Raw genomic sequence first — 23,954 nt, forward strand, 5'->3', positions numbered from 1 at the left:
ACAGATAACATCTCAAGTGTGCAAAGACCCCAGCCAGAACTGTGCCAGGACAACAAGGCAATCCAGGGAACCAGAAGGCCACCATTCTGAACCCAGAAATTGGCACGGTGGTGAGCAGCAGAGAAAAGACCTCTCAGTGGCTTGCTGAAAACTGAAGACCACTGGGTAAACAAAAAGTTGCCTCAACAAAGGCACAGCAGGCTGGATCTGTTGAAATGAGAAGACAAACAAGTCTCAAAACCACACTTCCAGATTACCTAAGACAACCCCAAAGGGCAATGAGATGGAACAATCTGATATTCATCTACCTGGACTCCCTGAACTGGCAACAAAAGAGGATCTGGAAAAAATGAAATCAGAAATAATTTCTCAGATAATAACAGACATTGTGTCTATAGTGCAAGAAATGATTAAGAATTCTAGCACAGACACTGATGAAAAAATAGAGGTGCGATCAGATGGATCTAAGATGGTGCCATCAGATCGATCTAAGATGGTGACTGTGGAACCAGAAACCACCCCTACTCCTAATCCTCCACCTGCAGAAGAGGAGGAAACAGAATCTAACCAGGAGGTTGCTAACCCAGAAAACTATATTAAACATCCTCTTCAGAATAGATGGGCACTCTGTTTTTTAAAAAATGATAAAAGTAAAACTTGGCAAGCAAACCTTCGACTGATCTCTAAGTTTGATACTGTTGAAGACTTTTGGGCTCTGTACAACCATATCCAGTTGTCTAGTAATTTAATGCCCGGCTGTGACTACTCACTTTTTAAGCATGGTATTGAGCCCGTGTAGGAAGATGAGAAAAATAACTGCAGAGGACGATGGCTAATCACATTGAACAAACAACAGAGATGAAATGACCTCAATTGCTTTTGGCTAGAGACTGCTGTGTCTTTTTGGAGAATCATTTGATGACCACAGTAATTATGTGTGTGGAGCTGTTGTTAATGTTGGAGCTAAAATTGATAAGATAGCAATATGGACTACTGAATGTGAGAACAGAGAGGCTGTTCAACATATAAGGAGAGTATACAAGGAAAGGTCAGGACTTCCTCCAAAAATAGTGATTGGTTATCAGTCCCTTAGTAGCTGACATAGCTACTAAGAGTGGTTCCACCACTAAAAATAGGTTTGTTGTTTAAGAAGACACCTTCTGAGTATTTTTATAGGAGACTGTGTCAAGCTATTGAGATTTGGGAGCTGAACCAAAGCCTCTTTAAAAGCAGAGTGGACTGCATCTAAATTTGATTCCATCTAAATGTTGCTAAGATATAAGAGAAGTCTCATTCACCTTTGTCTTGTACTTGTTACTTCTGTGGTTTTTGTTTTGGTTTTTTAATTTTTGCTAGAGTATCCACCATCCCAATCAAAGAATTATAGTACCCAGCATCCCTAGAATCCATAAATGTGTTCCTGGTCCACTCTGTAATAGCTTAGTAGAATTACCATTACAAACACATTTCACCCATTTACAATATTCAAAAAAGAGCTTGTATTTCTATACCTTAACAGGAAGAAAATCATTACATTCCACTGTATCCAGGAGTATATTTTGCTGGTTTGAAAGAGTATGATGCATAGTTTTCTAGCAATTTTCTTTGTTTCTTTTGACAGCATTATCTTTGCTGTACTCTTGCTGATGGTTGCTAGATTTTAATTTATTTGTTTCCCTACTTGATAACATTAGTGATTCTGATTTCAGTTTTTTAATTGTTTTGCTTTTGGTTTTTCCTCATGTAACATTGGTAAGTGGGCTGGGGATTTAGCTCAGTGGTTCCAGAGCCTGCCTCGAAAGTGCAAGGTCCTGAGTTTGATCCCCAGTACCAAAAAAAGACATTGGTAAAGGATCCAGGAATATGACACAAGGGTGGAATAATCATGAATTTTGTGCATTCTTTGGTAATTTTTTTATAACTACGAAGCTTTGCTACAAACTTATGCATTTCATTCAAATCAGTGATCTATGTTTGTATGGAATCCTAAACACCATTGTGGATTATTAAAAAAATCATAATTACATTCCTAACTAGAATTATTTTGTCTGTTTTTGTATGCATATGCTTTATTTCAGCACTTTGAATTACTTAGGTTATTTTGCTTTGGTTAAAAATGGCTGAAGTAGAAAAGTGGTCTTATTCACATTCAAACAGTGTGCAAAACTGTAAATAAAATATGTACAGTGAATTGTCTTTTAGACATCTAGATTTTTCCTTGTATTTCTCCATCGCTGGAGAAGGAATTTGTACTTTTCATTGCAAGGCAGTCTCTATTGTGTCTTCTCTTGTAGTGTCTTCCACCTGAATAGCATACATTTGGAGCAGTAGTTTATTATGTTTACTACAATTTCTAATAAATTTAATAGGTAGTATGGAATTAAACTGATGTGGTTTTTACTAAAGTAAGGCACAGTTCTTCAGTATTAGATAAATAAATGTACTTCCAATATGTTAAAATTTAAGAAATTGGGATTTTGGTTCATTACCATGTGATTGACATAACAGGGGTTGTAAAATTTGGTTATGGAGTTGAGATGTTCTTATTAAGGGTCAGAAGGATAGCACAGGGAAAAACAGGTGGTGGGCATATGCATTAAGACTTTTATTAGTGTTATTTAAACAAGAGAATAAACAACTGTTAAGGCATTTATATGGGTGAATTATATGCTCAGTTGTAGTATGAGTTTCTGTACACTTGAAAACTTCATATATTCTTTGTAGAATATCATTTAAAAACAAAAATGAAAATATTTTGTCTCTAATACATGTGTATAGATCAGATCCTGCGGAATAAGCTCTGGCTATCATAGAATAAAGGGTAAATTGAATCAAAGTTAGTAGAATGTAAATCATTAGTTGAGAGAAAAATTTAAGGAGTAGTTATGATTTGATCAGTTTCAAACTAATAATCTTGAGAAAGATTCTTATAAAATAAACATGAAATTAATATCTTAGTTTAATTGTAGAAATATAAAATAGTTTTTAAAGGATGCCACAGATTACTCTGTCTGAGTACTGTCAAGCCATGAATACCTCTTGTTCAGTATTCTAGAAATATGGACTCGTGTTTATAATGTCAATGTTCTGTAACTAATGTTTATTCTACATTTGGGTGATGATGTCAGCTGATTGTCTGTTGATATGTACAGTTGTGAATATTTCAGTAGCTTGGTAAAAGTGATGGTGGTTTGTTGACAATGAATGAGACTAGAGTCTATTATGAAAAAAAAGAAAAAATAGAGAAGCTGAAGAACTGATGGAATGCCAACATAGGAAAAAAATGAAATCCATAAAACAGATGCAAACAGATGTCCAGGGGATTGAAAACTCCACTGATAGTTTATGGAGCCTAATGAGCCAATGTGAGGACAGAATATCAGATATAGAAGAAAGGATTGTCCAGGGGATTGAAAACTCCACTGAGAGTTTATGGAGCAGAATGAGCCAATGTGAGGACAGAATATCAGATATAGAAAAAAGGATTGAAATTAGTGACCAGGGAGGGGCCTCAGTCCCAGGGAACCTGCCCCATCCATCCCGTACCAGCCAGGCACATCTGCGGATGCCACAGAGGGGTCCGAAATCACAGGGAACCTGTCCAATCCAGCCTGGGTCAGCCAGGCACATCCATAGATGCCACAGAGGGGTTCCTGGTCTCAGGGAACACACCCCATCCAGCCTGTGACAACAGGAACATCCATGGATGCCACAGAGGGGGTCCCTGGTCAAAGGGAAACTGTTCCATCCAGCCTGCACCCCCGGCAGTGATCCACTTAGCCACGCAGGCACCTGCAGGACCCCTCCCCCTCGCCCCCGCTCCTGTGGCCTCTTGGTTGTACTGCCACCTGGCTCCACACTACAAAAACACAGGGAACAACAGACCACCAGACCACTGTATTGGGTAAGTTGGAGGGATCATCACCTCCCATTGGAACTGGGACTATCTTCAGGGGAAAGGCACCTAGAACCTGTACTACAACCCTGCAGAGTTCAACCCTACAGGGGACAAGGAGCTCAACTTGGGACTTGCAGCCAAAAATCTGCCTGAATCTCATGGGTCTGTGACTGGCTTGCTGAGATTCATTCACTTATAACTGCACACTATTATCCATATTATCTATTGTGACAACAGAGAGATATCCTGAAGGAGGACCTTCATTTTCATTTTTATTTTTTATTTCCAAAATTAGTATTATTGGTTGGTTTTTTCTCTCCTCTTATCATTAATTTTTTTCCTACTCTTTGCAAATTTTGGGGGTTTTCTCCTTTTTTTTCTTCTTTCTTTTCTCTTTCCTTTCTCTCTTTCTTACACTCACTCTCTTGCTGTCCCACATTGTTCATCTCCCTTTTTGTTCCTGTTCTGGCCCTCATTTGCATTTCTTCTTTATTTTTCTATTATTCTCTTTTTCCTTCTCTTGCCTGTGTCCTCTATCTCACTGCTAACATTACCCTATCCTTCTACCTATCTATCCCTCCCTCCACAACTCCTTTTAACTCCCCATTCCAAAAGGTAAAGTTGCTATATTGAAGAGTTAATTCATTATAAACATATGTTGGGTTGGTCATCGATTTTGATTTAATTCACAATCAAAGGTGATAGATTAATAACTACCACAACTTGTCATTTTTTAGATGTACTGATGCTATGGTGCTGCAGATTGTATTACTTGGACTAAGGTGTTATTATTGATCTAGTCAGTGGTCTTTCCTGGTGTAATGAAAATGAGATAGCCTCAGAGTCATTAAAGACTCAAAACTTAAAAGACCAGCTATATCTGGAAGACACCCCTGAGAAGCAATCATTCCATAAGGGTTCTAATTACAAGCAACAAAGTTACTTACATTAAGCAATTTCAAAGTATCAACACAGGAGTTAAACCAAGGACAGTACCAAAAACAAAAATGAGAAGACATTTAAGCAAGGCACAAACTCAGACTTCCACACCACCAAGGGTAAACCCTGGGGGAAACGAGGTAGAAAAGTCTGATAATCAACCACCTGCACACCCTGAACTAATAGTATAGGAAGTAACAAAACAGATGACTGAGGCTCTAGATAAATTCAAAGCACAAATAATCTCCCAGATATCTACAGAGATGGTGAGTAGAGTGAAAGACATGATTAGAGGATCTAGAACAGAAACAGATAAAAAAAATAGATGAGCTCAGAATCATGCTAGAAGCCATGAATACCCAGCATAAGAAAGAAATGGAAACCATGATTGCCCAGCACAAGAAAGAAATGGAATCCATGAAACAGATTCAAACACATATTCAGGAGTTTAAAAACTCCATTGAAAGTATCCACAGCAGATTAAGGGAATCTGAAGATAGAATATCAGATATAGAAGACAGGATTGCAGTTAAGGACCATGAAAACAGAGATTTCTAAAAACAGTAAGGGACCACGAGAAATCAACCCAGTAGCTGCTAGATGATGCAAAGAAGAATAACAAAAGACTGATAGGAGTCCATGAAAAAACAGGAGAAAGTACAATTGACATAAAAAAAAACTGTTCACAGAAATAATAGTGGAAAACTTCCCAGACAGAGGTAGAGAATTGGACATACAGATAAGTGAGATATATAACACTCCAACTACCCATGATCAAAAAAAAAAAACTACATCTAGACATATAATAGTCAAAATCCCAGAAACCCAACAGAAGAACAAAATTCTACAAGCAGTTAGAGAAAAGAAACAAATCAAATCACCCCACTGCAGACAGGCAGGTCTGTACACACCCTACTGAAGTCCCAAGTCACACGGAACATGCTGAATCGGCCCGCTGCAGACAGGCAGATCTGTGCATGCCCTACTGAGGTCCCGAGTCCTGCAGAAGATGCTCAATCACCCCATTTCAGACAGGCAGGTCTGCCCACGCCCTACAGAGGTCCTGAGTCACACGGACCACGCTGAATCAGCCTGCTACAGACAAGCAGGTCTGTGCATGCCCTACCGAGGTCCCGAGTTGAACGGAAGACGCCAAATCACCCCACTGCAGACAGGCAGCCACCTGGTTCCACACTACAAAGATGCAGAGGACACCAGACCACCAGACCAAGGTACTGAGTCCATTGCTCCCGGCCCAGAGATAGGGGTTCCTGAGACACCATCCCACTAGTCCTAGTCCAGAGGAAGGGGCTTCCTGGTCACCATCCCTCCCGCTGCTCCCAGCCCAGAGGAAAGGGCTTTTGGGCCACCTTCTATCCCGCTGCTCCTGGCCCAGAGGAAGGGGCTTCCAGGTCACCATCCCTCCCTCCATTCCCAGCCCAGAGGGAGGGGCTTCTGAGCCACCATCCCACTGCTCCTGTTCCAGAGGAAGGGGTGTCCCGGCCACAATCACTCCTGCTTCTCCCAGCCCACAGGAAGGGGCTTTTGGGCCAAAATCCCTGCTGCTCCCGGCCACTGTCCCACCTCTCCCAGCTCAGAGGAGGTAATCCATGCAGGTGCTAACAGCCCCCCGCCACAGTCAAAATGAGAAAACACATAATTAAGTCTCAAAACCAGACTTCCAGATCACCTCCAGCAACCCCAAAGGGAAATGAGATGGAATACTGTGATACTCAAACACCTGGACCCACTGAACTGGCAACAAAAGGGGATCTGGAAAAAATGAAATCAGAAATAATTTCTCGGATAATAGGGGAAATTGTGCCCCTAGTGGAAGACATGATTAATACATCTAGAGAGGAGCTCAGGAACATGATGGAATCCCAACATAAGAAACAAATGGAATCCATAAAACAGATGCAAATAGATTTCCAGGACATGAAAAACTCCACTGAAAGTCTACAAAGCAGAATGGGCCAGTGTGAGGACAGAATTTCAGATATAGAAGATAAGGTTGCAATCAGTGACCAGGAAAAGAAAAATGGCTTCAAAATTCTAAGGGAACATGAGAAATCAATCCAACAGCTGCTAGATGAGGCAAAGAAGAATAACATAAGACTAATTGGAGTCAATGAGGAAACAGGAGAGAGTGGAGATGACATAAAAAAATCTCTTCACAGAAATAATGGCAGAAAACTTCCCAAGCAGGGGAAAAGAGCTTGACATACAGATAAGTGAGGCATATAGGACTCCAAATAGCCTTGATCAAACAAAATCTACACATAGGCATATAATTGTTAAGATTCCAGAAACACAACAGAAGAACAAAGTTCTCCAAGCAGTCAGAGAAAAGAAACAAATCACACACAAGGGAAAGCCCATCGGATTCACAGCAGAGTTCTCAACACAAACCATCAAGGCAAGAAGAGCTTGGAGTGACATATTCCAAGCCCTACAAGAAAACAGCCTCCAACCCAGATTGATGTACCCTGAAAAACTACTTTTCAAAATGGATGGAGAAATAAGATACTTTCATGACAAAGAGCACCTTAGGAACTTCTTGAATACCAAACCAGCACTCCAAAGAATTTGACACAATATCCTAGGAACAGACATTGAGGATCACAACCCCAGGAAGCAAAGCAGAATGAACCCATCTGGCATGACAAGAAATTAAATGTAAAGGGGGAGAATCCAACAAAAAGAAAAAGTCATGAAAATGACAAGTCAATATATTTCAGTTATAACCATCAATGTTAATGGTCTCAATTCAACAATCAAAAGAAATAGACAGGCAGAATGAGGCAAGAAGCAAAATCCAACAATATGCTGCATACAAGAAACACACTTAATTCAAAAGGAAACTCATAGACTGAAAGTTAAAGGGTGGAAAACAATACTCCATGGGACAGGAACCCCTCAAAAAAGCAGGAGTAGCTATCCTCTTGGCAGATCAAGTAGATTTCAAACCAACACTGATTAACAGAGATGAAGAAGGACACTACATCCTTGTAAAGGGAAGAATCCAAGAGGAAGAGATGACAATCAGAAATATCTATGCACCAAACACTAGTGTACCCAACTATATAAAACAAATACTAACAGATATGAAAAGTCATATATGCACTAATACAATTGTAGTGGGGGACCTCAACACCCTACTCTCACAAATAGATAGATCAACTAGACTAAAAATAAGTAATGAAATACTACAACTCAATCGAACTCTTGAACAAATGAACTTAACAGATGTTTACAGAGTTTTCCACCCCACAAAATCAGAATACACATTCTTCTCAGCTGAACATGGATCATTCTCCAAAATAAACCACATACTCACACATAGAACATGTTAAAGTAAGTGCAAAGGAATTGAAGTTATCCCCTGTATATTACCAGACCATAGTGCGATGAAATTGGAGATCCATACAAAAAGAAACTCAAAAAATTTCATAAACACATGGAAATTGAACAACACACTTCTGAATAACCAATGGGTCACAGAGGAAATTAAAGAAGAAATCAGACAGTTCCTTCAATTAAATAACAATGACAATGCAACATATCAGAATCTATGGGACACAATGAAAGCTGTCTTATGAGGGAAATACATAACGGTGAATACGCTTATTAGGAAAACAGAACAAGAATAATTAAAGAACATGATGCTGAACCTCAAGCTTCTAGGAAAAGAAGAGCAGGACAACCCCAAAGATCATACAAGGGAGGAAATTATAAAGATCAGAGGAGAAATCAATGCAATGGAGACTAAGAGAATGATACAAAAAATAAATGAAGCCGAGAGTTGGTTCTTTGAAAAAATCAACAAAATTGATAAACCTTTAGTCAACCTTGTCAGAAAAAGGAAAGAAAAGGCCCAAATCCATGCAATTAGGAATGAAAAGGGTGAAATTACAACAGACCCAGCAGAAATCCAGATGATCATCAATACCTACTTCCAGAACCTATACACCAATAAGATGGACAACACAGAAGAAATGGACAGATTCCTAGATACATATGAATGACCCAAGTTGAATGGAGAAGACCTAAAAATTCTGAACAACCCAATATCAACCAATGAAATTGAAAATGTAATTAAAAACTTATCAACTAAGAAAAACTCGGGCCCTGATGGCTTCACTGCTGAATTCTACAAGACAGTAAGAGAGGAACTGCTGCCACTACTGTTGAAAATCCTCAGTGAAATTCAAAGGGAAGCAATACTCCCAAATTCATTCCTGGAAGCAAGCATTACCTTGATCCCCAAAGCAGAGAAAGACCCAACAGAAAAAGAGAACTATAGGTCAATCTCACTAATGAACATAGATGCAAAAATCCTTAATAAGATACTGGCAAATAGAATGCAGAAGATCATCAACAAAATCATACACCCTGATCAAGTGAGATTCATCCCAGGGATGCAGGGATGGTTCAATATATGCAAATCAATCAATGTAACACACTATAGCAATAGAACCAAGGACAAAAACCATATGATTATCTCCATAGATGCAGAAAAAGCATTTGACAAAATCCAACATGCATTTATGATAAAAACAATACAAAAAATTGGAATAGATGGTCTCTACCTCAAAGTGGTAGAATCCATCTATGAAAAACCAACAGCCAATATCATACTAAATGGTCAAAAACTGAAATCCTTCATACTAAAATCAGGAACAAGACAAGGAGGTCCACTATCATGACTCTTGTTCAATATAGTTCTGGAAACATTAGCCATGGCAATTAGACAAGAGAAAGAAATAAAAGAAGTAAAGATAGGAAATGAAGAAGTCAAATTGTCATTATTTGCAGATGACATGATACTCTATATAGAAGACCCCCAAGAACTCCACCAAAAGTCTTCTAGACTTAATAACCAAATTCAGTCAAGTAGTTGGTTACAAGGTCAACACACAAAAATCAATAGCTTTCCTCTACACCAATGACAGACTCACTGAGAAAGAAATAGGGCAAATAATTCCTTTCACAATAGCATCCAAAAAACTGAAATACCTAGGAATCATCCTAATGGAAGAAATCAAAGACCTCTTCCCTGAAATCTATGGCACTCTGAAAAGAGAGATTGAAAATGATATCAGAAAATGGACAGACAGCCCCTGTTCCTGGGTAGGAAGGATTAATATAGTGAAAATGGCCATACTTCCAAAACTGCTATATAGATTTAATGCAATTTCAATTGAGATCCCAGCAGCATACTTCATAGACCTCGAGAAAAAAATCCAAAAATTCATTTGGAGCAAGAAGAGACCCAAAATAGCAAAAGCAATTCTGGGTAACAGAGACATGGCAGGGGGTATCACAATCCCCAACCTGCAACTATACTACAAAGCTCCTGTGATAAAAACAGCGTGGTACTGGCAAAAAAACAGACTCCAGTTGATAGGCATTTGGGCTCCTTCCAAGTTTTAGCTATTATAAAATATGCTGCTATGAACATGGGTGCACATGTATCACTGTGGTATGATTCTTTTAATTCTTTGAGGAAGATCCCCAGCAGGGAAATAGCTGAGTTAAATGGGACTTCCAGTCCTAGTTCTTTGAGATATCTCCATATTGATTTCCACAGAGGTTTCACCAGACTACACTGCCAACAGCAGTGGAGAAGGGTTACTCTTTCCCCACAGCCCCACTAGCATTTTTTATTGATTGATTTCAGGATAGCAGCCATTCTTTCTGGAGTGAAGTGGAATCTCAGCATTGTTTTCATTTGCATCTCTCAAATGACCAGTGATGTTGAACATTTTTTCATGTATTTATTTGCTATTTCTACTTCTTTGTCTGAGAAATGTCTGTTCATTTCAGATGACCATTTTTGATTGTTTCTTTAAATTATAGGAGTCTGATTTTGTTAAGTTCTTTATAGATTCGAGATAGTAGACCTTTGTCTGAGAAACATCAGGTGAAGATTTTTTCCCACATTGTGAGTTATCTCTTCACACTGGTGGTGGTTCCCTTGCTGAGCAGAAAGATTTTAATGAGAAGAGAATCCACTTGTTGATGGTTTGTGCTAGTTCATGGGCAACTGAGGTTTAGTTCATAAAATCTTTTCCTACACCAATGTCTTCAAGAGTTCTACCTAACCTCTGTTCCAGCTGATTCAGGATTTCTATTTTAATATTTAGATCTTTAATTCACTTCGATTTTAGTTTAGTGTATGGTGAGAGATATAGGTCTAGTTTTAATCTTTGAAAAGTTGAAACCCAATTTTTCCAGCACCATTTATCAAAGAGGCTATCTTTCTTCCAGTGAGGGAGTTTGGCTCCTTTATCGAAGATGAGATGGCTGAGTGTGTCTGGAGTTGTTTCTGCATCTTCTAATCTGTTCCACTGGTCCTCAGGTCTGTTTCTTTCCCAGTACCATGCTGTTTTATCAAAGTAGCTTTGTAGTATAGTTTCAAGTTGGGGGATGTGATACCCCCTGCCATGCCTCTGTTACCTAGAATTGCTTTTGCTATTCTGGGTCTCTTCCTTTCCCAAATGAATTGTTGGACTGTTTTCTCAATGTGCATAAAGTATGGTGCTGTGATTTCAATTGGGATTTTATTGACTCTATATAGCAGTTATGGAAGTATGGCCATTTTCTCTGTGTTCATCCTTCCTACCCAGGAGCAGAGGATGTCTTTCCATTTTCTGATATCATCTTCAATCTCTCTTTTCAGAGTGCTATAGTTTTCAGAGAAGAGGTCTTTGATTTCTTTTGTTACATTGATTCATAGGTATTTCAGTTTCTTGGATGCTATTTTGAAAGGAATTGTTTGCCCTATTTCTTTCTCAGTGTGTCTATTGCTTGTGTACAGGAAAGCTATTGATTTTTGTGTGTTGATCTTGTATCCAGCTGCTGCATTGAATTTGGTTATTAAGTCTAGAAGACTTTTGGTGGAGTTCTTGGGGCCTTCGGTATAGAGTATTGTGTCATCTGCAAATAATGACAATTTGACTTTTCCATTTCCTATCTTTATTCCTTTTATTTCTTTCTCTTGTCTAATTGCCATGGTTAATGTTTCCAAAGCTATATTGAACAGGAGTGGTGATAGTGGACATCCTTGTCTTATTCCTGATTTTAGTGTGAAGGATTTCAGTTTTTGACCATTTAGTATGATATTGGCTGTTGGTTTTTCATAGATAGCTTTTATCAGATTGAGGTAGAGACCATCTATTCCAATTTTTTGTATTGTTTTTATCATAAATGCATGTTGGATTTTGTCAAATGCTTTATCTGTATCTACCGAGATGATCATATGGTTTTGTCCTTGGCTCTATTGATATAGTGTGTTACATTGATTGATTTGCGTATGTTGAACCACCCCTGCATCCCTGGGATGAATCCCACTTGTTCAGGGTTTATGATCTTCTTGATGATCTTCTGCATTGTGTTTGTCGTATCTTACTAAGGATTTTTGCATCTATGTTCATTAGTGAGATTGGCCTATAGTTCTCCTTTTCGGTTGGGTCTTTCTCTGCTTTGGGGATCAAGGAGGTACTTGCTTCTAGGAATGAATTCAGGAGGATTGCTTCCCTTTCAATTTCATTGAAGAGTTTAAACAGCAGTGGCAGTACTTCCTTTCTAAATGTCTTGTAGAATTCAGCAGTGAAGCCATCAGCACCTGGGCTTTTCTTAGTTGGTAAGTTTTTAATTACATTTTCAATTTCATTGGTTGATATTGGGTCATTCAAAATTTTTAGGTCTTCTCCATTCAACTTTGATAATTCATACATAGCTATTAATCTGTCCATTTCTTCTGTGTTTTCCATCTTATTGGCCATATAGGTTCTCAAGGCAGGTATGAATGATCCCCTGTATTTCTTCTGGGTCTGTTGTAATTTCACCCTTTCCTTCCTAATTGCATGGATTTGGGCCTTTTCTTTCCTTTTTCTGATAAGGTTAGCTAAGGGTTTGTCAATTTTGTATTATTCTTTCAAAGAACCAACTCTTGGCTTCATTAATTTTTTGTATCCTTCTCTTAGTCTCCATTGCATTAATTTCTGCTCTCATCTTTATAATTTCTTCCCTTGTATGTGCTTCGGGTTTTTTGTGCTCTTCTTTTTCTAGAAGGTTGAGGTTCAGCATCAGGTTGTTTAAGTGGGCTCATTCTGTTTTCCTAATATGAATATTCACTCCTATGAATTTCCCTCATAAGGCTGCTTTCATTGTGTCCCATAGATTGCAGTATTGTATTGTCATTGTCATTTAATTGAAGGAACAATCTAATTTCTTCTTTAATTTCCTCTGTGACCCATTGGTTATTCAGAAGTATGTTTTTCAATTTCCATGTGTTTATAAAATTCTTGTGGTTTATTTTGCTATTGATCTCCAATTTCATCGCACTATGGCCTGATAATATACAGGGGATAACGTCAATTCCTTTGCACTTATATAGACATGTTCTATGAGCAAGTGGGTGGTCTATTTTGGAGAAGGACACATGTGCAGCTGAAAAGCATGTGTATTCTGATTTTGTGGGATGGAACACTCTGTAAACATCTGTTAAGTTCATTTGTTCAAGATTTTGATTGAGTTCTAGTATTTCATTGCTTATTTTTTGTGTAGTTGATCTATCTATTTGTGACAGTGGAGTACTGAGATCTCCCACTACTATTGTATTAGTGCATAAACGACTTTTCATTTCTGTTAGTATTTGTTTTATATAGTTGGGCGAAATAGCATTTGTTGCATAGATATTTATGATTGCCATGTCTTCCTCTTGGATTCTTCCCTTTACAAGGATGAAGTGTCCTTCTTTGCCTCTCTTAATCAGTGTTGTTTTGAAATCCACTTGATCTGCAAAGAGGATAACTACTCCTGCTTTTTTTCAGGTTCCCATCACATGGGTTATTGTTTTCCACCCCTTAACTTTCAGTCTATGAGTTTCTTTTTCAATAAAGTATGTTTCTTGTATGCAGCACATTGTTAGATCTTGCTTCTTGACCCATGCTGCCAGTCTCTTTCTTTTGATTGGTGAGTTGAGACCATTAACATTGATGGTTATAACTGATATGTATTCACTTGTCATTGTCATGACTTTTTTTTTCTTTTTGTTGGATTCTCCCCCTTGACATTTAATTTTTTGTTGCACCCAAGGAATTCATTCTGCTGTGCTTCCTGGGGTTGTGATCCTCATTGTCTTTTCCAAGGATATTGTCTAAAATTTTTTGGAGTTCTGGTTTTGTATTCACGAAGTTCCTAAAATGCTCTTTGTCATGAAAGTATCTTATTTCTCCATCAACTTTGAAACATAGTTTTGCAGTGTACATCAATCTGGGTTGGAGGCTGTTTTCCTTTAGGGTTTGGAATGCATCACTCCAAGCTCTTCTTGCCTTGATGGTTTGTGTTGAGACGTCTGCTGTCATTCTGATGGGCTTTCCTTTGTATGTGATTTGTTTCTTTTCTCTGACTGCTTGGAGAACTTTGTTCTTCTGTTGGGTTTCTGGAATCTTAACAATTATATGTCTATGTGTAGATTTTGTTTGATCAAGGCTATTTGGAGTCCTATATGCCTCACTTATCTGTATGTCAAGCTCTTTTCCCCTGCTTGGGAAGTTTTCTGCCATCACTTCTGTGAACGGTTTTTTTATGTCATCTGCACTCTCTCCTGTTTATTTGTTGACCACAATCAGTCTTATGCTATTCTTCTTTGCATCATCTAGCAGCTGTTGGATTGATTTCTCATGTTCCCTTACGATTTTAAAGCAATTTTTCTTTTCCTGGTCACTAATCGCAATCTTTTCTTCCATATCTGAAATTCTTTCCTCACATTGGTTCATTCTGCTGCACAGACTTTCAGTGGAGTTTTTAATCTCCTGGAAATCTGTTTGCATCTGTTTTATGGATTCCATTTGTTTCCTATGTTGGGATTCCATCATATTCCTCAGCTCCTCTCTAGATGTATCAATCATGTCTTGCACTATGAACACAATCTCTGATGTTATCTGAGAAATTATTTCTGATTTCATTTTTTCCAGATCCTCTTTTGCTGCCAGTTCAGGGAGTCTCAGTGGTTGAGTATTAGATTGTTCCATCTCATTTCCCTTTGGGGTTGCTGTAGGTGATCTGGAAGTCTGGTTTTGAGACTTATTTGTGTGTCTTCTTATTTCGGGGGGGGGGGCTGCTGTTAGTGCCTGTGTGGCTCACCTTCTCTTTGCTGGGAGAGGTGGAACAGCAGCCCAGAAGTCCCTTCCTCTGGGCTAGGAGCAGTGGAATGGCGGCCCCAAGACCATACTCTTTAGTGAAATAATTAGGACACATGTGTAAATACTGAGTAGTTTCTCTGGTGTGAGAAACTGAAAGTATAAATAAAAATAAAAATGTATAACAGATAATGTGAAATGGGAAGAAAGGGTCCAAAGGGGAAGTGGACATTGGAGGGGTAGAGGAAATGAAAGAAGGGAAAGTAGTAAATATGAGAAAAGGAAGAAATGGAAAAACGTCTTTGTAAACATGGAGGTGTGAAGGGGTTGAAGAAAGGGCAGCAGAATTGTAAAAAAAATAAGAACCAAGATATATCATGTAAAGTCACAAATTTCCAATGATGAATGTCATCATATTGTATACTTAAAATGTACCAATAAACTTAATGAATAAAAAAAGAATAAATAGGCAAGTCCTTAACAAGACTCACTAACAGAGAGAAAAGACTCACATAAATGCAATTAAGAATGTCAAAGGTGGGGGCCGGGTGTTTAGCTCAGTTGTTCTGCTGCCTGCCAGGCAAGCACGAGGTCCCGAGTCTGATCCCCGGTACAAAAAAAAAAAGTCAAAGCTGAAATCAAAACAGATATTTTCAAAAGAAAGATATTTTCAGATAGTAACTACTTTGAAAAATTATATTCCAACAAATTAGCAAATTTTGAAGAAATGAACAGATTCCTAGACACATATAAACTACCAAAACTAACCTGAGAATACACAAATATATTTAACAACCCAAACACAAGTAACAAAATTGATACAATAATAAAGAATCTACCAAATAAAAAAAGGCCAGGTCCTGATGGAGTCACAGCTGAATTCTACAAAAACTTTAAATATGTTATATCACCAATACTCCTCAAGCTGTTGAAAGAAATTGAAAGGGAAAGAGTGCTACCAAATTCATTTAGGAAATCCACTATCAGGCTGATCACAAAACCAGATAAATACCCAACTTAAAAAGAAGTATAAGCTAATGTCTTTAATTCATATAGATGCAAAAATCCTCATAAAGATAGTAATAAACAGGATGCAGCATATAATATAAAATCTAATATACCGTGATCAAGTAGGTTTCATCCCAGAGATTCAAGGATGATTCAACTTACATAAGTCCATAAATGTAACAGCAAATAAACAGGAGCAAGGTCAACAACCATATGATGATACCAATAGATGCAGAAAAGGCTTTTAACAAAATCTAACACACCTTCATGATAAAAACCCTTAAAAAAAAGGAATAGAAGGACCATATCTGAATATGATAAAAGCTACCTGTAACAAGAGCAATAGCTAGCATTATATTAAATGGGGAAAAACTAAAAGCACTCCCCCTAAAATCAGGAACAAGACAAGGATGTCCACTATCACCTCTGCTATTCTACATAGTATGCAATATATTAACCAGACCAATTAGACAAGAGAAAGAAATAAAAGCAATACATATAGGAAAGTAAGAACTAAAATTATCACTAGTTGCACATGGCATGATACTCTACATGGAAGACCCAAAGAACTCCACAAAGTAACTCTTAGAGTTAATAACCAATTTCAACAAAGTAGTGGGATACAAGATCAACACACAAAAATCATTAGCAATTGTGTATATCAACAATTAATGAGATGAGAAGGAAATTATGAAGACAATACCATTCATAGTTGCTTCAAGAAAAATGAAATACTTAGTAATAGACCTAACCAAAGAAGGGAAAGACCTCTGCAAAGAAAAATACAATACTCCAAAGAAGAATACAAAGGACATCAGAAAATGGAAAGATGTCCCTTGCTTCTGGATAGGCAGAACCAATATTGTCAAAATGGCCATACTTCCAAAACTGTTATACAAATTCAGTACAGTTCCAACCAAAATACCAACAGCATACTTTACAGATCTAGAGAAACCAATTATAAATTCATATGGAACCAGAAGAGACCACGAATAGCAAAAGTAATTTTGGGCAATAGGAGCAAAGCAAGTGTTATAGCAATACCAGACTTCAAGCTATACTGCAAAAACAGAATGGTGCTGGAACAAAAACAGACATGTAGATCAATGGAACAGAAGTGAGGATATGGAAACCTCCCTAGACATATTCAACAAGTGGTGCTGGGAAAACTGGTTATCTGTAGAAGGATGAAACTGGATCCTTATCCCTCACCATATACTAAATTAAAATCAAAATGGATCAAAGATCTAAACATGAAGACAGAAACATTAAACCTTCTGGAAGACAAACTAGGTAAAACACTTGAAGACATAGGAATAGGGAAGGATTTTCTAAACAGAACATCAACTGCACAGGAAATAGCTGCAAGAATCAACAAATGCTACTATGTCAGATTAAAAAGCTTCTGTACAGCAAAGAAATCAATCAGTGAAGTGAAAAGGCAACCTACAGAATGGGAAGAAAATTTGCCAGCTACTCCTCAGACAGAGGACTAATATCTAGAATATACAAAACATTAAACCACCTAAAAAAAATTTTTAAACCACCTAAAATTCAAGACAGTCAATAAATGGGCTACAGAAATGAACAGACACTTCACAGAGGAAGAAATACACACGGATAACAAATATATGAAAAAGGTTGAACATTTCTGGCTATTAAAGAAATGCATATTAAAACAACACTAAGATTCTATCTTATTCCAGAAAGATGGCAATCATTAGAAAATCAAGCAATAACAAATGCTGACCTGGCTGTGGCTAAAAAGGAACTCTTCTACATTGTTGGTGGGAATGCAAACTAGTACAACCACTGTGGAAATAAGTATGGAAATTCCTCAGAGAACTGAAATTAGAAATTACTTAGGACCCAGCTATGCCCCTGCTAGGTATCTTCCCCAAATAACTTAAGTCATCATACTACAGCAACCATCACTGTACTTTTGAATACCAATGTTCATAGCAGCACAATTTATAACAGCTAAATGCTGAGCATGCCCTACCGAGGTCCCGAATCATGCGGAACATACCAAATGAGCCCACTGCAGACAGGCAGGTCTGCACACGCCCTACTGAGGTGGCGAGTCACGGGAACACACCGAATCAGCAGAGGCCCTGGCAACAATAGACTGGATCCCCCCACCCCGGCTTCTCTGTACAGCCACCTGGTTCTACACTACAAAGACAGAGAGGACACCGGACCTCCAGACCATGGTACTGAGTCCCGCTGCTCCAGGCCCAGAGGTAGGGGCTTCTGAGCCTTCATCCCACTGCTCCTGGTCCAGAGGAAGGGGCTGCCTGCCCACCATCCTTCCCGCTGCTCCCAGCCCACAGGAAAGGGCTTTTGGGTCACCATCCCTACCACTGTTCCTGGCCCCTGTCCCACCTCTCCCAGCTCAGAGAAGGTAATCCGTGCAGGCAACAAGAGCACCCCCCACCAGTCGAAATGAGAAAACATGTAAATAAGTCTCAAAACCGGCCTTCCAGATGACCTAGCAACACCAAAGGGAAATGAGATGGAACACTCTGATACTCAACCAACTGAACCCACTGAACTGGAAACAAAAGGGGATCTGGAAAAAATGACATCAGAAATAATTTCTCAGATAACAGGAGAAATTGTGCTCCTAGTGCAAGACATGATTAATAACTCTAGAGAGGGGCTCAGGAACATAATGGAATCCCAACATAGGAAACAAATGGAATCCATAAAAGAGATGCAAATAGATTTCCAGGAGATGAAAAACTCCATTGAAAGTCTCCAAAGCAGAATGAGCCAATGTGAGGACAGAATTTCAGATATACAAGATAAGATTGCAATTAGTGACCAGGAAAAGAAAAATTGCTTCAAAATTATAAGGAAACATGAGAAATCAATCAAGCAGCTGCTAGATGATGCAAATAAGAATAACAGAAGACTGATTGGAGTAAATGAAAAAAGAGGACAGAGTGCAGATGACATAAACAATCTCTTCACAGAAATAATGGCAGAAAACTTCCCAAGCAGGGGAAAAGAGCTTGACATACAGATAAGTGACGCATATAGGACTCCAAATAGCCTTGATCAAAAAAAATCTACACATAGGCATATAATTGTTAAGATTAAAGAAACTCAACAGAAGAACAAAGTTCTGCAAGCAGTTAGAGAAAAGAAACAAATCACATACAAAGGAAAGCCCATGAGAATCACAGAAGACTTCTCAACACAAATCATCAAGGCAAGAAGAGCTTGGAGTGACATATTCCTGCCCTGAAAGAAAACAGCCTTCAACCTAGATTGATATACCCTGCAAACCTGTCTTCCAAAATTGATGGAGAAATAACATATTTTCATGACAAAGAACACATTAGGAACTTCGTGAATACAAAACCAGCACTGGAATGAATTTTACACAATAGCCTAGGAACAGATATTGAGGATCACTACCCCAGGAAGCAAAGCAGAATGAACCCATCTGGCATGACAAGAAATTAAATGTAAAGGGGGAGAACCCAACAAAAAGAAAAAGTCATGGCAATGACAAGTCAATACATTTCAGTAATAACCATCAATGTTAATGGTCTCAATCCATGAATCAAAAGGAATAGACTGGGAGAATGGAGCAAGAAGCAAAATCCAACAATATGCTGCATACAAGAAACACACTTAATTCAAAAGGAAACTCATAGACTGAAAGTTAAAGGGTGGAAAACAATACTCCATGTGACGGGAAACTGAAAAAAAGCAGAAGTAGCTATCCCATTGCAGATCAAGTAGATTTCAAACCAACACTGATTAAGAGAGATGAAGAAGGACACTACATCCTTGTAAAGGGAACAATCCAAGAGGAAGAGATGACAATCAGAAATATCTATGTACCAAACACTACTGCACCCAACCATATAAAACAAATACTAACAGGCATGAAAAGTCATATATGCACTAATACAATTGTAGTGGGGGACCTCAACACCCCACTGTCACGAATAGATAGATCAACTAGACAAAGAATAAGCAATGAAATACTAGAACTCCATCAAACTCTTGAACAAATGAACTTAACAGATGTTTACAGAGTCTTCTACCCCACAAAAGCAGAATACATATTCTTCTCAGCTGCACATGGGTCATTCTCCAAAATAGACCACATACTCACACATAGAACATGTTTAAGTAAGTGCAAAGGAATTGAAGTTATCCCCTGTATATTATCAGACCACAGTGCAATGAAATTGGACATCCATAGCAAAAGAAACTCAAAAAATTTCATAAACATATGGAAATTGAACAACACACTTCTGAATAACCAATGGGTCACAGAGGAAATTAAAGAAGAAATCAGACAGTTCCTTCAATTAAATGACAATGCCAAAACAATGTATCAGAATCTATGGGACACAATGAAAGCAGTCTTACGAGGGAAATTCATAGCAGTGAATATGCATATTAGGAAACAGAATGAGCCCAATTAAACAACCTGATGCTGAACCTCAAGCTTCTAGGAAAAGAGCAGGACAACCCCAAAGCTCATACAAGGGAGGAAATTATAAAGATCAGAGGAGAAATCAATGCAATGGAGACTAAGAGAATGATACAAAAAAATCGATGAAGTCAAGAGTTGGTTCTTCGAAAGAATCAACAAAATTGACAAACCCTTAGCTAACCTTATGAGAAAAAGGAAAGAAAAGGTCCAAATCCATGCAATTAGGAATGAAAAGGGTGAAATTACAACAGACCCAGCAGAAATCCAGAGGATCATCAATACCTACTTCCAGAATCTATATACCAATAAGATGGGCAACACAGAAGAAATGGACAGATTCCTAATTACATGTAAATTACCAAAGTTGACCGAAGAAGACCTAAAAATTCTCAACAATTCAATATCAATCAGTGCAATTGAAAATGTAATTAAAAACTTACCAACTAAGAAAAGCCTGGTTACTGATGATTTCACTGCCAAAATCTACAAGACATTTAGAGAGGAACTGCTGCCAGTGCTGTTTAAACTCTTCAATGAAATTGAAAGGGAAGCAATACTCCCAAATTCGGTCCTGGAAGCAAGCATCACCTTGATCCCCAAAGCAGAGAAAGACCCAACCGAAAAAGAGAACTATAGGCCAATCTCACTAATGAACGTAGATGCAAAAATCCTTAATAAGATATGGGCGAATAGAATGCAGAAGATCATCAAGAAGATCATACAACCTGATCAAGTGGGATTCATCCCAGGGATGCAGGGGTGTTTCAATATATGCAAATCAATCAATGTAATACACTATATCAATAGAGCCAAGGAAAAAAAACATATGATTATCTCCATAGACACAGAAAAAGCATTTGACAAAATCCAACATGCATTTATGATAAAAACAATACAAAAAATTGAATAGATGGTCTCTACCTCAATCTGATAAAAGCTATCTATGAAAAACCAAGAGCCAATATCATACTAAATGGTCAAAAACTGAAATCCTTCAAACTCAAATCAGGAACAAGACAAGGATGTCCACTATCACCACTCTTGTGCAATATAGTTGTGGAAACATTAGCCATGAAATTTAGACAAGAGAAAGAAATACAAGGAATAAAGATAGGTAATGAAGAAGTCAAATTGTCATTATTTGCAGATGACATGATACCATATATAGAAGACCTCAAGAACTCCACCAAAAGTCTTCTAGACTTAATAACCAAATTCAGTCAAGTAGCTGGTTATAAGGTCAACACACAAAAATTAATAGCTTTCCTCTACACGAATGACAGACTCACTGAGAGAGAAATAGGGCAAATAATTCCTTTCACAATAGCATCCAAAAAACTGAAACACCTAGGAATCATCCTAACGAAAGAAATCAAAGACCTCTTCTCTGAAAACTATGGCACTCTGAAAAGAGAGATTGAAGATGATATCAGAAAATGGACAGACATCCCCTGCTCCTGGGGAGGAAGGATTAATATAGTGAAAGTGGCCATACTTGCAAAACTGCTATATAGATTTAATGCAATTCCAATTGAGATCCCAGCAGCATACCTCATAGACCTCGAGAAAACAAACGAAAAATTCATTTGGAACAAGAAAAGACCCAGAATAGCAAAAGCAATTCTAGGTAACAGAGACATGGCAGGGGGTATCACAATCCCCAACCTGCAGCACTACTACAAAGCTACTGTGAAAAAAACAGCATGGTACTGGCAAAGAAACAGGCTTGAGGACCAGTGGAACAGATTAGAAGATGCAGAAACAATGCCAGACACACTCAGCCCTCTCATCTTTGACAAAGAAGCCAAACACCCTCACTGGAGGAAAGATAGCCCCTTTAATAAATGGGGCTGGAAAAATTGGGCTTCAACTTGCCAAAGATTAAAACTAGACCTGTATCTCTCGCGATGCACTAAACTAAAATCAAAATGGATTAAAGATCTAAATATTAAAATAGAAACTCTGAACCAGTTGGAAGAGAGGTTAGGTAGAACCCTTGAACACATTGGTGTACGAAAAGATTTTATGAACAAAACCTAAGTTGCCCGTCAACCAGCCAAATCAACAAGTAGGATCTCTTCTTATTAAAAGGCTTCTGCACAGCAAGAGAAACCACCAGCAGTGTGAAGAGACAACCCACAATGTGGGAAAAAGTATTCACTGGCTCTTCCTCAGACAGAGGTCTACTATCTCGAATCTATAAAGAACTTAAAAAGATAAGACTTCCCAAATTTAAAGACCCAATCCGAAAATGGGCATCTGAAATGAACAGACATTTCTCAGACAAAGAAGTAGAAATAGCAAATAAATACATGAAAAATTTTTCAACATCACTGGTCATTCGAGAGTTGCAAAAGAAAACAACGCTGAGATCCCACTTCACTCCAGAAAGAATGGCTGCTATCATGAAATCAACCAATAACAAATGCTGGTGGGGCTGTGGGGAAAGAGGAACCCTGCTCCACTGCTGGTGGGAGTGTAGACTGGTGCAACGACGGTGAAAATCAGTATGGGGATGCCTCAAAGAACTAGAACTGGATGTCCCATTTGACCACGCTATTCCACTGCTGGGGATCTTCCCCAAAGAATTAAAAGAATCATACCACAGAGATATATGTTCGCCCATGTTCACAGCAGCACACTTTGTGATAGCTCAACCTTGGAAACAGCCCAAATGCCCATCAACTGGAGACTGGATAAAGAAAATGTGGGTTTTTTTATAAAATGGAGTTCTACTCAGCCATAAAGGATGAGAAATTAGAGACATTTATAGCTAAGTGGATGCACATTGAGGCAATACTCTTAAGTGAAATAAATAGGACACACATGTGTAAATACCAAATAGTTTCTCTGGTGGGAGAAACTGAAAGTGTAAATAAGGACTAAATGTATAATAGGTAATGTGAAATAGGAAGAAAAGGGGCAAAGGGGAAGGAAGTGGGAGGGCTAGGGGAAAGGATAGAAGGGAATGGGATTAAGATGAGAAAATGGAAAAATAGGAGCAAAATCTTTGTAAATAGGGAGGACTGGAGGGGTTGAAGGGAGGGCTGGGCAAGGGTGAAAAATAAGAACCAAGAGAGACTATGTAAAGGTGCAAATTTCCAATGATGAATGTCATTATACTGTATACCTAAAATGTACCAATGATTAGAATTAATAATCAATAATGGAAAATAGGAAGAAAAGGTCCAATGGGGTAGGGGTAGTGGGAGGGGCAGGGGAAAAGAAAGCAGGGAAAGGAAAAATGGTGAGAAATGGAAAAAATGGAAATAAAGTCTTTGTAAATCTGGAAGGGTGGAGGGGGTGAAGGGAGGCCTAGGAAAGGGGAAAAAATAAGAGCCAAGGTGCATTATGAAAAAAAAAATAGCTAAATCCTGGAAGCAGCCTGTACACTCATTAACAAATGACTGGATAAACAAAATGTGGTATCTAAATATAATGGAATGCTACTCATCTATAAAGAATGACAAATTTGAGGCATTTTTAGGAAAATGGA

The 23,954-nt window shown here is 38.3% G+C and overlaps 1 protein-coding gene and 1 pseudogene across 1 annotated transcript in view; one reads left to right on the top strand and one right to left on the bottom strand.

Moving 5' to 3' along the window:
- Positions 1-23,954, bottom strand: part of Gucy2f (guanylate cyclase 2F, retinal) — a 200,258-nt gene that overhangs the window by 136,594 nt on the left and 39,710 nt on the right.
- On the top strand, positions 484-1,149 carry LOC101718970 (eukaryotic translation initiation factor 4E pseudogene; annotated as a pseudogene).

This window comes from Heterocephalus glaber, unplaced genomic scaffold, assembly GCF_053883595.1.
Source record: "Heterocephalus glaber isolate CG9 unplaced genomic scaffold, H.glaber_assembly_v1.0 deba00001613, whole genome shotgun sequence".
In the NCBI taxonomy this organism is placed as follows: domain Eukaryota; kingdom Metazoa; phylum Chordata; class Mammalia; order Rodentia; family Bathyergidae; genus Heterocephalus; species Heterocephalus glaber.